The 13,389-nt window shown below is 36.6% G+C and overlaps 1 long non-coding RNA gene across 1 annotated transcript in view; it reads left to right on the top strand.

Moving 5' to 3' along the window:
- The first annotated feature begins 1,053 nt into the window (after positions 1–1,053).
- The window catches only part of LOC103102284 (uncharacterized), a 35,195-nt gene continuing 22,859 nt past the window's right edge, over positions 1,054–13,389 (top strand). The window contains exons 1-2 of the long non-coding RNA XR_001623893.2: positions 1,054–2,468; positions 9,331–9,436. This is a non-coding gene — a long non-coding RNA (uncharacterized LOC103102284). The remainder of the gene's footprint in view (positions 2,469–9,330; positions 9,437–13,389) is intronic.

The raw sequence follows: 13,389 nt of genomic DNA, 5'->3' as shown, positions 1-13,389 counted from the left end.
TAGATGAAAGAGACTGAACTCTGATGGATATTTGATTTAATTCTCTCAAGCCTGGTGAATTGGGTAATGTAAGCAGAGATGTTCTGGTAAATATTTAACAACTGGATCTCTGAAAAATGTACGTACAATACATTTTAAGCTTATTTTGCATCATTAATATTTTCCTATCACTTCTTAAGTCTAAGCAGTTAACAAAACAATCAAAGTCTGTTTTTATAGGCTTAGGGATTTCTGAGATGTAAATGCTCACAATGAAAATTTTAAGGCACTAAATTTTAGAGTTCCAGGAACCAGCTTGAGCATAATCCTGGCAAGACTCTATGGCTCTTTAGTCTCTAGCTGAAACTTGCCTCATTGATTTTGGTAGGGGCTTGGGAGAAAGGATAGAGCCATGAGTGAATCTTCTTATTTGGGGTTTTGAGGACTTGTTTCTAGAACTAGAGCATTTTTTCCCCACAGCCTAAAGTCACTGGGGGAGTACTGCACCAGTTGGAAGACGTCTGGTTATCTGATTATATTCATGTCAAAAGGCTTAATTGTAGGCAAAAATCCAGGTTAATCATGAGAAGGTTGGTATAATTAGATTTTTCCTGAAATCAAAGGGGAAGAACCAATTTATATATTCTAGGAACATAGAGCTGGCAGGAACTTCGTTGGCCATCTAGTCCTATGCTTTTTATCTTACAGATGAAGAAACGGATGCCCAAGAATCTTGAATGAGGCACATATTTCCTATTACATAGGTCCTGAGTCAGGCAAGTGGACAAAGGTTCCAGAATCCCTGTCTGTGTGTTGTCTTCAGATGAGGTGGGGTTGAATCACCATCATCATTCTATGACACAGCCTGATAGGAACCCTTTACAATGTGCCCTGGTGGGTACTCCCTACTATATGCTTCTGGTCTTATCAGCCATTGGTTCAGTATTATGTATTTCTAGGGATGTTGGGGGGAGAGAGGGTATGGGGAGAGGCATCTTAACACCTTTCAGGTTGGGTATGTAAGACCAAAATAATTTTCATGATAATACCAAGATGTTTTAATTTCTAATATGGTAAATATTAATAGATATAAATTGGGGTGATCCTCAGTAATTTCTGACACTAAATCTTAAGGATTTTGACCAGGTAATGAGAAGACAAGGCTCATAGAAAAGACCCTGATATTGGTAAAAACTGAAGACAAAAGGAAAAGGGATTGGCAAAGGATGAGATGGATTGATAGTGTTACAGAAGCAACAAGCATGAGCTTGGACAGACTTTGGGAGATGGTAGAGGATATAAGAGCCTGGAGTGCTATAGTCCACGGGATCATGAAGAGTCAGTCAAGACTGAAGAACCACCATAATTTATAACAGTGTAAGGGGTTCTTTGACCACAAAGTTTGAGAACTACTATCAGAAAATGGATTAGAGATGGATTAGGCAGGGTAGCCAATTAGGCAACCATAATATTACAAATAAGATATAATAAGGGCATGAGATAAGAAAATGGTGGTGTGAGTGGAGAAAAGAATATAAGTTTGAAAGATGTCCTAGATGTAGAAATCAATCTGGCAACTTAATGGGAATATAGAGTGAATGAGGAGTTGAAGACAGGTCTGAAATTGTGAACCTGTGACTGGAAGGACAATAGAAACAATGTATAGAAATCACCACCACACCATTTTTCTCTCACTTGAGCTCAAGTAGAAATGATTTCAACATGATTCTTGTAAAGGATTTGCATTAAAGTATTTTCTGAGCTTTTGACAGGGATGTTTTTGGCAAGAACTAATAAAAAAGGATATATCTTAGTTCAAACATTATTTTTTCAGGACCTTATATGCCAGAACCACAATTTATAAACAATGGGCAACATACGGTGGGAGTTTGAAATCAAGAACATTTTTCACTGAATATCTTGCGTGAACACCAAGCTGAAAAATTTAATAGTTCCCAGATGTTATATAGTTTGATCTAGTTTTCTCCATGACATGATTAACCTTTATCCAGTTAACATTAAACAGATCCCCTGTGCTGAGAGTCTCATACTGTAAATGAAATTTCAACAAATGTAAAAATGACTCTTTAAGAAAATAGAGGTTGCCAAGAACACAAAGTAGAATTAATGAAAGAATTAATTGCACATAAATTATTTCAAATAAAAATCGTAAAATACAACTGCTGAGATTCTGCTTCAGTTCAATAGGAAACTATGATGATGTCTTTTTCATTGTTCTAGTCTATGAGTTTAATGAGTTCATGAGTTCAATATCTTTGTCCCAAAGTAAATATTTCAGAAAGGTCCTCCTCTCCTTCAACTTGCCTACCTCTACTATACCATTATCATTTTATTGTGAGTCACCTCTTAGTGCCACATCCAGTTTAATATTCTTCTCCCCTTCTAAGCTTCTCTGCTTCTCTATTCACCATGAAGCCAAGATCCCAAAGGAACAACAATATAAAGGACTTCAGAGATCATCAAGACAAGTGAGTTTCAATTAAAAAAAAATTATCACAACTTTGGTCATAGCATTGAGGAATTAAGTTCCCTAAGGGAGAATTTGGAAACTTAGAGAGTTTGCTATGGTGGCAGTTAGATGGTGCTGGAAGCATGGGCCTGGAGTCAGGGAGTCTTGAGTTCAAATCCAGATTCAGATACATAGTAGCCGTGACTCCACTTACCAGGTTCCAGTGACAGTGTTTTTTAGGTATCTGTCCTCCATGGAAGCCAAGTCCCATGAAGTATTAAGAATTGACTAAAGAATTGGTTAAAACATTTTTTATGTTGTTAATCTATTGTTAATGTTATAATATACTACATACTAATATAATGTAATAATAATACTGTTAATAAAAATCAAGAAAAGATGGTACATCTTTGGCATTTTTAATAAGCCATTTTGCAAATGGCAAAGCTGCTTAGTTTAAAGCTACCCAAAATAGGGGGTCACTAGGTAACTCGGTGTACTATGAGAGAAACACATCCAAATTTGTGTTAGGGTCTCTCCCTAAGAATGGAATTTGTTCAATCCAGAAGAAAGAAAAGAATTTTATTTGAAGAAGACGTTTATGGTGGTATAATAGCCTAATAGCTAGGGGAATAGTGGCTAATCAGATAGCCTCAGGGCTGATGGATTAGCCTGGGGGCTAGTAGAGTAGCTTCTCTGGAGCTGATAGAATAGCAGTTCTCCAGGTGTGGAGTAGCAGCTCTTCAGTTGATGGAATAGCAGCTCCATATCACTGGGATGCTGGAGTAGCAGCTTTCAGGGTGATGGAATAGCTCAATAGATGATGGAATAGCAGCATTAGGTGTGGAGTCCTAACCTCATCTGTGGAGTTCCAGTGTGGAGTAGCAATCTAGATATGTATCAGGGTTTGCCCATTTATTAGGGTCTGGGAGCTTTTCTCCCATTCCAGAGAAATCTTCACCTCTCTTGGAAACCCTGGAAAATGGACATGACTAAATTCAGGTAGAGGTGTGTTTAGGGTTTGACAGGTACATCATGGAGAACAAGGAGTATGGGAAGACCTGGAAGATACTTCTGGAATGCTGGAGTCCCCAGTGTGCAGCTACTCGGTTCTCCCATTTTCCACCTTGTCACCATTTGTTAATGTTGGAGAAGTTTTGCTGCCCTTCTGGAATGAGAATATGGGGGGATAGGGAATATAGTATATTGGAGGACCTTTATGGGTAATTAATTATGTATTTTCATTCTGAGCTAAAGTAAATGAAGAATATAAGTAATTAATAAAGCAGATTAGGTGCAGAGCTGATGCCCAGTATAGAATATTACAGATTCAATTCACAGAATGGGTAATTGATCAATCTGCAATTCATGTTTGACTATGCTGGAACTACAGGTTCGGTAGTTGATGTTTAACTAGTGTTAACTGGTGAGAAATATAAGATTTTAGAGCAGGAGGGTCTTGTCCTGTTACTACCCCCTCACTGCCTACTGTCTGCCCCCATCAGGTGGACTGAGAGCCAGGCTTAGAGATGGGAGGTCTTGGTTTCAAATATGACCTCAGATATTTCCTAGATATGTGACCCTGTGTATTTCATTTGACCCCCATTGCTTAGCCCTTATTGCTTTTCTGCCTTAGAACCAAGACATAGTAATGATTCTAAGAAGGAAGGTATGCATTAAAAAAAAAGAAAAAGAAAGCTATCCAAAACATATGAATGTCATTGTCATCTTGTTGCAAAACACAGAGAGATAAGAATCCTTGTCTGAGTACACGTAATGTTGCATTTGCCATCCCAAGTATCTTGCTGATATATAATCATAGGATAATAATGATGGAATATCCTTTGGACATCTTCCAATTTAAAGCCTTCATTATTCAAAGGAGACTGAATATCAGACTTCTGAAATGATGTTCTTGTAAAATGGCAGCCATGTAAATAATATAGATTACACTATGGTTGGTTTCATTTGTATTACCCACAGGGAAAAGGAAATACTTCCTCCAGATTCATTTGCCTTTCAGTCAGTCACTTTTCATGTGTGCTTGCTGGGTTTTAACTCCTGTAATTAAAAATAAGTGGTGGTATGTAAGGGGAATTGAGAAATGGGATGATGTAGTGGATCCCGAGCCAGACTTGAAGCCAGGAAGACATTTAAGACACATTCTGGTTGTGTGATCCTGGAGAAGTCATTTAACTTCTCAGTGCTTTAGACAAATCTCTAAGGCTATAAGTTTACAACGAAGTGTCAACTTGTCTAGGTAGGGAGAATTTTCTTATCTGGGAGTTCTCCATAGTAATGAAATGACAGGTCCAAACCTCATCACATAGATGTGAGGTGAATAAAAATGGATAATGGCTAAATCTTTCAAATTCCCACAATAAGTTATACTCCTTAATTAACTTCCCCCTAATGACATTTGACCACCAGATTATATAGACATCCAATCATCATGAGACTCAACTAGAAATGTTAAACATCTCTGCAGTGATTTCTTAAGCAAACAGCCCGTGCCCAAATTCTGGGGTTGTGTTGCCTACTTTCACGGTCATTTAAGCTATCACCATCTGCTTTTTATTTGTTATTGCTATGGATATCCTTTATATCCTCCTGTCTAATACCCTAATTACCATATAGAGACTCATTCTCAGGGGATATACCTTCTCTTTCCCTCTTATATATTCCCTCAGTCCTTCTCCTTTTCTAAGATAAGATGCTGATGTTAGTAACTGAGAGTTGGGAATAAATAGGATTGAATTTGTACACATGCACAATTAATCCTGGATACTGTAGAGGATATTCTTGTTAGCTACTGGCTGGAACAGACAAGCTTTGAGATTGTCAAACCTTGAAATCCTATGGAGAATGTAGGATTTAGAAGTAGAAGGGATATTAGAGATTTTCTTGTATAACCATATTACAGATGAGGAAACTGAGACCCAGAAAGGATTTGAATCCAGGTCCCCTGATGACAAGACCAATGCTCTTTCCATTACAATAACTTATTTTTTCTTTTTTAGGGTTTTGATTGGGCTTTCAATATTTAGTCAATACAAAGGGGACATTTTTAGATGAAATGTATGTATCTTCAACATGGAAATAGTTCCACATTTCACATAAAACTTAGGTGTCAGACCCCCTATCTTCCTGGCCAACTTTTGACTCATTCAGTAGAAACTGTATTTAGATCTAGTCTCCAGGTAGAACCAACTTAATGATCTCAAATGTCAATAGGATCAAAGAATTATGGGCAACATGGAATGAAGTCTCAGGAATCTGAATATTCCTCCAAGGTGGCCCTCATACTTTCTTTGTAGCAAGATCAGAATATGGCATCATCCTTGTCCATTTTAAGTCAAGTGATGAGTTGGTATCATTTTAGAAATATTCTCAAAATCACTCCGAACTATGGGTACAATGTAGTTATTCTTCATTTCTTACTTCTAGTGGGATATTTCTACTTAATGGTAGCTGTGGTTGATGTTGGGTGTGTGGTTATAATCTTTCCAGTCAGGAAGACTGAGGCTGGTGATTTCTTGTGATCTGGAGTTCTAAGCACAGTGGGCTAAGATGACTAGGCATCCATGTGAACCCCAGCACAAATATGATAAGCCTTCAAGGGCTTCAAAGTCACAAGGCTGCCTATGGAAGGGTGAGCCAGCCTAGGTCAGAAATATGTCAAAACTCCTGGGATGATTAGTAATGAAATCAGGAGATGGGGAGACTCAAGTCTCAGAAAAAGTGCCAAGTTTCATTCCATTAGGTCATACAAAAAATGGTGCTTCTTTAAGAGGAAGGACCTATCCGGAAAGGAGGATGGAACTGAGATTTGAGACTACTCTGAGCTTGGGAGTTTTAAAGCCAATATTGTCATTATATATTTTATCCATATATATGATGAATACATGAATGAATGAATGAATGTCAAAGCTTTTATCAAATACTTACTATCTGCCAGGTACTAAGGATTAGGGATTCAGATACAAACAAATTAGACAGTTCCTGCCCTCAAGGAGATTACAATCTAATGGAGGAAAACAAACTCTAAAGGAGATTAGGAAGGGTTAGGGGGACTTCCAGAGTATTAATATTTGTCAAGGTCAAAGAGGTTAAGTGGTTTGACCCAAGCTCATGCAACCATTAAGTTGTGGCTCTTGGGGTTGGACTCCAGTTTTCCGATCTAATGTGTAATGTTCTTTCTATGAATCCTGTCGAATTAATTCAAATAACCCATTCCTGGAATTTAAAATGTTAATGTAGGCAATGTGGAATTTTGGGCCAATGGAAAACAAACAAATTACAATACCTATGCAGTTTGGAAAATGGGGAAGAAAATTCTTTCCTTAACATGAAAGCATTGATTATTGGTAGCAGGAGATTTGGTTATTCTTCTTCTATTCATTTATGATAGTTAAAGCTTTATTATCAGCTTTATTTTCTATTAGTTTATAAATAGTTAAAGGTTTCTACTAGTCCTATGACAATCACTCTAGAGACTTTGGGAAAGGGCTTTTCACCAATATCACTTTTCATTTTTTGTTATGTAAGATTATGTATGTTATGTAAGATTTGTTATGTAAGATTAAAATTAATATCCAATAACTCCAAGTATTATATTTTATAAGATTTATTAATAATCACTTGAAATAAAGGAAATACAAGAACAAAAGTAAAAGCCTGAGTAAAGAGTAGAAGAGCACCAGAGGCAGGGTTACAGAAACTTTATCTCCAAAATGTAAGAACTTAACTTGAGGATGAAAGTGGGATTCTGGGAAATGGAATCCTGGGGTACAAAATTCTAATTATACAGCTATTAAGAGCACTCTATATTTTAGCATTTCCAGCAAAGACTGATGTTATGGAAGAGACCTGTTATAACTTTTAGAGAACATGAATACCTGTGAACAGTAGTAATAATTCACAGCTATTTATTTTCAATACCATAGAGAGGATGTATGATGATGTAGAAGGTATTTCAGTGTTAAGATTGGCATCCAATTCAAGAAATGGAAACTTTGGAAACAGTTTTCTTTCAAATGATCTAGTAAATCTTAAATAAAAAGGGAGGGAGCATTGACTAAGAGAGATGTTAGCCATGATCCTTTGATGGATTTCATTAGTCTTGGTACCATTTCTATTGGTGTAGTTCCCAGTCCAGTCATGCCTTATTATGAATAAATCTTTTTTCGCATCCTCTGTTAATATTGTGTGTAGATCAATGAAACATTTGGGCTGCCTGTTACTCTTTGCTCCTATCATGACTGGTCTGACCTTTTCTCTGGTCATACATATTCATATTAGGAAAATATTCCTTCTAAGAAGATAGCCTTTGATGACAGGGCTAACTTGTGGTCATGGAAAGCGCCACATATTTTTCATAATGTCCTATGTAATCTCTTTTTATTCAAGACTGGGGCCCATTCCTCATTCATCTACAGCATCTGCCATGGCATCAAAGAGTAATGTTTTAAGAAATCAAGATGAAAATAACCATACTGGATTCTAGTGTTCCAAGTATAAAGATTGAAACAATCCTATTTGCAAGGAGCTTTCATTCTAATGGGAGCAGACAATAATTACATATACAAGTAAATGCAGAATAAACATAAAGAGAATAAATACCAAATGTCTGTATGAACTACAATGTAGTTTGGGAGAGAAGGTACCAGAAGCTCGAGAAGGTGGTGCTTGAATTTTGACTTGAAGGAAGAGAGGGATTCTGTAAGAGAAGGAAGAAGTGGGGAGGAAGTTCATTCCATGGATGCAAAATCATATAAATGAAAGATATTGTATTATACACAAAGAACAGAGAAAAAAGGCTGAATTATAGAGTGTGGGACAGTCAATAATGCCCGATGACTACCCTAGAAATATAGGATGAGACAAAGTTTTTAAGGACTTTATAAGCTAAACAGAAGCTAATATATATGTATATATATGTATACATAAAGTTATGTGTATATATATATATTTATCTTGGAGACAATAGGTAGTCAGTATAGTTTATTGAGTAAGGGAGTGACATGTTCAAGGGAAATCACTTTGGCAACTGTGTGGAGGACAAACTAGATTGAGTAGAGAATAATGTCTTGAGATATTGATCTCAGGCAATATCCAATATTACATGGGACCCAACACCACGATAATGATAACCAGTTATTATATAGGGCTTTAAGGCTTATAAAATGCTTTACAAATATGATTTTATTTTGTCTTCACACCAACCCTGGCAGATAGGCACTATTATTATCCCTGTTTTACAGATGAAGAAATAGAGGTGGACAGAGGTCAAGTGATTTGCCCAGGAGCACACAGCTAGTAAGCATCTGGGATAGGCTTTGAAGTCAGATCTTCCAGATGCTGGGGTCACTGTGCCACTAGCTTCTTGACTTAAAGTTCTGACTCTGGTATTTTCTGTATCTATGACTACAGGCAAGGCACTTCTAACTCTGGGCTTCAATCTCAACCAAAAATGTAGATAACATGATTTGCTTTACAAATCTCACAATATTGTTGTCAAAATCAAAGGAAAAGGGGCAGCTAGGTGGCTCAGTAGATTGAGAGCTAGTGATATTGGGTCCTTATTAGGGTTTTATATTTTGATAGGTTTTGATATTAGGGTTCAAAAGTGACCTCAGATACTTCCTATCTGTGTGACCCTGGGGGAGTCCCTCCCCCACCCCCACTGCATAACCCTTATTGCTATTCTGCCTTGGAATTAATATACAGTAATATGTAATGCAAATAATATTATAAACCCCAAACCTTCCCAACTATTTGCTGAAATAACATTTCTCGGAGGCTTGATGGTTTACAAAGCATTTTCCTTATAAAAACTCATTGAGGTAAGTTGTGTAAACATCACCATCCCTGTCTTACAGATGAGAAAACTGAAGGACCCCAGACTGTCTGAAGCCTGGAATGTTCTAGAATTCTGGTTGGGAATGAGGACTGGAATTGTTATTTCATTGATCTAGGGAACTCTCGGTAAGAATCCACCACCATTTAAAGATGGCTCTTTCTATGAAACATAGTCTTAGAGAATTGCCTAGAGCACTGAGTGGTTAAGGAATTGTCCAGGGTTATATGAATATGTGAAATACTTCAATTAGCCTATCTAATCTGCCCTGATCAGAGATGCATCCAGAGAGGGCAGGAGCTATTAGCAATGCTGTAGAAAGTCAGCTCTTTAATATTTCTCATCTTCAAATATTTTGGTGATTCCCAGTGCCATATTGAATCAGTGACTGATACTACCAGACAGATGAGGGAACATATCTCCTTCCTCTCTGTAGAGAGAACAGGAGCTAGACAGTAAGGGCACTGAGTTAGTTTTGCTAAATTATTATTATTAGTATTATTTTTTTACAAAGAAGAGCAAAATGAGTTAGGTCTGGGAACAGGGTTATTATATCAAGAAATGTCTAGTATAAAAAATCTATAAAACATTAAAAAAAGTCTTGATTGCATGTTTACTTCTTCTAGTGGTTTTAGTTTATTAATATTAAACATATGTCTGCTTTGGGGATGAGAGATAAATGATGAATGAAAAGCTTTTTAAATGTTTACCATATGCAAAGCACTGAGATGGAATTAGAAACCAACAGAGTCCTTGCACTCAAGGAGTTCATGTTCTCTTTGGGGGTGACAATAATATAGGAGGTTTCAGTTGCTAGTCAGATGGAAAGGCTCCATGGTCCTTAGGGTGTAGGAGCAAAGCAGATGGCCATACAGAATTTCCTTCAAATGAAGAGAATTGTTTTCTGAATGTAGCCAAGCAACAATCTATTAAATTAAACATTCAGATGGTAACTCAAGAGCAAATCTATTGAAATTTGGCAGCTTTCAGCTATCCAGTCATGGGTTTCAATGCAATAACTGTAGCATCAACTCATTTTGAAAGTTATTTTATTATGAAAAACACATCCTCACATTCATGCCACCACTAAGTTTTATGTGATCATAGACACAACCCTGGGATCATTTTGGATCAGTGGAAATATAAACAACCAGGCTTCAGACTTCCCCTCCCTACATCTGTGATGGCAAACATCTGAAGCCTCTGGCATTAATGAACCCTCTTTTATTTTCCTCTCCCCCATCCTTCCTCAGAAAGCTGGTTTTCCCCCTTTAGTTCTTGGATTAGAATATTTGATTTACAGTTTCAAGGCTCAAGACACAAATGTTGCGGCAGGGAATTATAAGCTATTTAGCCTTGTAAACACCAAATTGATTTTTATGAGCTGTAACATTGCCCAGAATCCACTCATTTGGAAATAGAGATTCACTTAATCTCAGAATTTAAAGGAATCTGAAAAACCATCTAACTCAATCCTCTTTGTTTACAGAAGAGTTCCCCAGGGATGAAGTGATTTACCCAAAGTAGAAACAAGGATGGAAATCCAATTTTCTTTATTTAGTCTTCAGTTAATACAATATAATGCTCATTCTTTCTCCATCCTCAAATGATGAAGTGCCTACTATGCACAATGCACTGAAGTAGACATTGGTGATTAAAAGGAAAAAACAAAACAGTTGCTGCCTTCAAAGAACTTACAATCAAGGAATTTTTCCTCTACTTTGGCTACAAAAGATAGTCAAAGAACACCAGTATGGAATAAGTCATCTGGAACTTAATCTCTAGCTCTTCCACTTCATAATCCCAATGACTTTGGGCAAGTCATTTCCTCTTACTAATCTTCAGTTTACTCAACTCTGAAATGAAGATAGTAATTCTTGTATTCTGTCTTCTGGGGATTGTTGTGAGGAAAGGTCTTTACATACTAGAAAATGTTATTAAAATGTGAGCTTTGAGCTGTTCTCTCTCAGAATTGAGGGAGCCTGAGGAAATGCTGAGACCTCGCAACTGGTTCTTCACATTTAGAACAACATGATATGTTACAGATCACTTGAACAGCTTTTGTATTAAAATCTGGTAGTTGCTCTGTCTCTGTTAAAACTGTTAAACCTCAGGGTATCCCTTTTATATACCTCAAAACCTAATTATATTTCATGTAAGAAAAATGATCTGGAACTTGAAGGCAGAATAATCAGGTTAGTGCTTTCACTTTGTTTGCTTTCAACTTTTTGGGAATAGGATACTGTTCACATTTAGCTAGGTTAAAAATGAGTTGCTTTGGTTTTTTTATCTCCCCTTTTAATCAACTTGTCAATCGCAAAAATGAAATCCATAAAATTTCAGATTGGTTTGAATCTAAGTTAAATTATATTGTGGTCTACTATGTGCCACAAACTACAAGGAATAAAGTTTTGTCCCTGACCTAAAGGAACAACAATCTAGTGGACAATGTAAGATAAAATGTAATAATAATAATAATAAATTATTTTATTTTATTTTATTTTATTTTAAACTAGAATTTGCCTAGTGATGTAAGGCTTGTTTGATGAATATTATTTCATTTTGTCCTCACAACCTTGGGAGACTGGGTATTACCACCATTTTAATGGTGAGGAAATCAAGGCAGTTAGAGGTCAAGTGAATTGGCCAGAGTCACATAGTTATTAATTGTCTGAGTGGAGATATGAACTCAGGTCACCCTGATCCAGGTTCTGTATTCTATCCATTGCCACCTACCTGCCTCTGTATATACAAATAATATAATTCAATATTCACATTGATAATGGATGAGAAACAATTTTCTTTAAAACTCACAGGAGAGAAAAAAAAAAACTATTTCCAATGAGAAGGGTTAAGGATTTTCCTTCATGAGTGGCAAATTACAGGGAGGTACTATAAGGTGAGTAGGGGCTATGCAGGAGAGGCAAGAATGCACTTGAATGTCAGTGTTGCCCTGATAACAACCCCAAGTTCAGTTCCTCTTAAGAAGAACTATGCTGTTTCATGTTTTTGTTTGTTTGTTTGTTTGTTTTTTGTTTTTGTAACTGGTTAGGACCATGTTGGCAAACCTATGTCACACATACCTTCCATCTCTCTCCCATATCTGAGGACATCACTTGCCCTTCTGCCCAGCAGCCCAATGGGAACACTTCCTCTCTCCCCTGTCTGGGTAAGGGGGTGGCTCACATGTGGCATGAAGGTGCAATTTTAGCACTTGGTCTCTAAAAGGTTTGCCATCACTGGTTTAGGGACTCCCCTGAGCAATTTAATTACCTTACATTTTATATACTTTTGTGAATCATTTGCATTTCTATATTTTCTGTGAGATAAAATTAAGAATGTCCTCTTAATATGCACTTGTTACTTTAGATGATTATGTAGAATTTTGGGATCACATTAGTCCATTTTGGAGAAATCTAGATATTTGTTAGGTTTGGGAATTTTATTTACTCTCGACATTTTTATTTAATTTTATCTTGAGATCTTTACTAGCCCACACTACATCAGAATTTTAGGGGATCCTTGGTTATCACTTACATGAATATTTACCTTCTTAGTGACTTTTTTTCCATATATTTTTCTGAATTTTGTTAGTCATAGTACTACAAAATATTATGCCTTAGTCTGGCTGTATTTGGCCGATACTTTCCTTATCTACTTAATACTTAATACTTGTATGTATATATGACCAAGTAAATCAATATTTATATGCCTTATATGGCATGATACCTACTTACATTAATGGAAGTCCTAATATTTTATCTTTAAAATTGTTCTTGGGTTCTAGGAGTCTGCCAACAGAACACAGAATCTATAGGTACTTTAGAGATGGAGCAGGTACCTTCAGTATTATCCAGCACCACTACTATCCAAGGACCAGTTTTGCTAAGTTAGAGACTCATCATCTGAAAACAGGCCACTCAGCAATAGATATTTTCCCCCAAACATATTTTTTACTAAAATGTTTTCCTAAGGTTTGAAAGGGTAATAATCTGCAGCCTTGGTAGAAGAGCAAACACTACCAGAAACCACATATCTTGAAATTGTCAGCTTTTAACAACTTTGATCTACTTTTCTTTTC

This window comes from Monodelphis domestica, chromosome 7 (genome assembly GCF_027887165.1).
Source record: "Monodelphis domestica isolate mMonDom1 chromosome 7, mMonDom1.pri, whole genome shotgun sequence".
In the NCBI taxonomy this organism is placed as follows: Eukaryota; Metazoa; Chordata; class Mammalia; order Didelphimorphia; family Didelphidae; genus Monodelphis; species Monodelphis domestica.
The sequence above is the reverse complement of the archived record's forward strand: the minus strand, read 5'-3'. Positions and strand labels throughout refer to the sequence as shown.